We start from the raw sequence: 1,785 nt of genomic DNA, 5'->3' as shown, positions 1-1,785 counted from the left end.
AGCTATGGCAGATGGATTTGGAATAGCAGTGCCTCACCACTGCTCCAGTGTGCAGTAATCACCCATGAAGCGACTCTTCCATACCTGGCCCTGTGTCAGACCCTAGAAGGGCCAAGATGCATGAGAGCTCATCACTTGCCTCAATGGCTCGCACTCTGACAGATGGCAGTCATTTACCGTTACACTAACATAGGGACGTGTGGAGTGCCATGAGGCATGACAAGAGGGGTATCTATGTTAGGTGGGGGAGGGGGTGAGGGCAGTCACAGTAGATGGCCTGCAGGAGATGGTGCTAAAACTGTCCTGAACCAGGAGGAGTTAAGCAGAGTTACCAGGACGTGTGGGAGAGGAAAATGCATTCCAGCAGAGAGAATCTCAAATGCCAGGTCATGGAATTAGGATTGTGACCTATAGAAAAGTAGAGCAGGAGCGCCTGGCTGGCTCAGTTAGTAGAGCATGAGACTCCCAATCTCAGGGTCATGGGTTCAAGCCCCACGTTGGACATAGAGCTTATTTAAAACAAACATACAGGGGCACTTGGGTGGCTCAGTTGGTTAAGTGTCTGCCTGGGCTCAGGTCATGATCTCAGGGTCCTGAGATGGAGCCCTGAGTCAGGCTCCCTGTTCAGCAGGGAGTCTGCTTATCCCCCTTCCTATCCCTCTGCCCTTTCCCTTACTTTCTCTCTCTCTCTCTCTCTCTCTCTCTCTCAAATAAATAAAACCTTTAAAAAACAAACAAATAAATAAGAAAAGTAGGGCGACTGTGCATTTTAGCCAAATCAGCGTGACAGTGGGATGAAGACTGTAGAGTAGATTGAGTGTCAGGATTGAAAGCCAACACTGGGAAACAAGAAGCTGTGGCTGCCTTCCTAGAGAGGCGTGGCAAGGCCTGGGCTACAGAGACTACCTTGAGCCTGTCCTGGAGGAGACTTGGGGTGGATGTCACGTGGAGGGAGCAAGAGGGAGGTTTGCAGGATGGCCTTGGGGGTGTGGCTCGTGGAGATGGGCCAATCCAGGAGGGGCAGTGGGTCTGAGAGGTTCAACACAGCGGTCTGATCCCAATGTACCCAGGAGGTGGCCAGGAGACACTGGACACATGAGTCCTGGCTGGAGAGATGGACACAGTTAGTGGTGTGGTCGTCTTTGGTTTCCTGGTGTTTCTCCCCAGCACACAGCATAACTTAGACATTCACTGTGGATGAGTTGTGAGAGAGCAAGAATTCCTATCCCTCAAAGGTCCTTCTAGCCACACTAAGAAACAAATGGACATGAGGCAGATTAACAGGAGCAAATCAAATTTAATATGTGTATGTATGAGGAATCCACACAGACACGGAAATTCCAAAGACAATCAGGCAAGATGAGGTCTCTATGTCATTCTCAGCTAAGGAGAGCAGGGTAGGGGTCTGGGATTTCAGAGGAAAGGTATGCATCTTACAGAGCGAAAAGAAGAGCAGATGTTTGGTAATTAGATGTTTGTCCTGCCATACCGATGGGTCACTCAGATAAAATTTATCTCTGTTAATAAGCCTTATTCTGGGAAAGACCCCCCCCAATTTAGATTCTTTCACATAGTTAAGGGAGGACAAAAGTTTCTCTTGGGCCAGCAGGATCTCAAGTGTCTTCAGCTCTAAATAATCTATATACCAAAGTGGCACATTTGGGGGGTGGGTGAGATGGCCTGTCCTGAACCCCTATAAGTGAATGTTATTTAAGTATCTAGAAGTGAGATCGTTAATTAAGTGGCTAAAAAGAAGAGGAAACAAATACATCTGTACTAACTTTT

The 1,785-nt window shown here is 48.0% G+C and overlaps 1 non-coding gene across 1 annotated transcript; it reads left to right on the top strand.

Moving 5' to 3' along the window:
* The first annotated feature begins 431 nt into the window (after nucleotides 1–431).
* TRNAG-CCC lies at nucleotides 432–504 on the top strand. Its single transcript has one exon. It is a non-coding gene; the product is annotated as a tRNA-Gly (tRNA).
* The last annotated feature ends 1,281 nt before the right edge of the window (nucleotides 505–1,785 follow it).

Source organism: Canis lupus, chromosome 22 (assembly GCF_011100685.1).
Source record: "Canis lupus familiaris isolate Mischka breed German Shepherd chromosome 22, alternate assembly UU_Cfam_GSD_1.0, whole genome shotgun sequence".
NCBI lineage: Eukaryota > Metazoa > Chordata > Mammalia > Carnivora > Canidae > Canis > Canis lupus.
The sequence above is the reverse complement of the archived record's forward strand: the minus strand, read 5'-3'. Positions and strand labels throughout refer to the sequence as shown.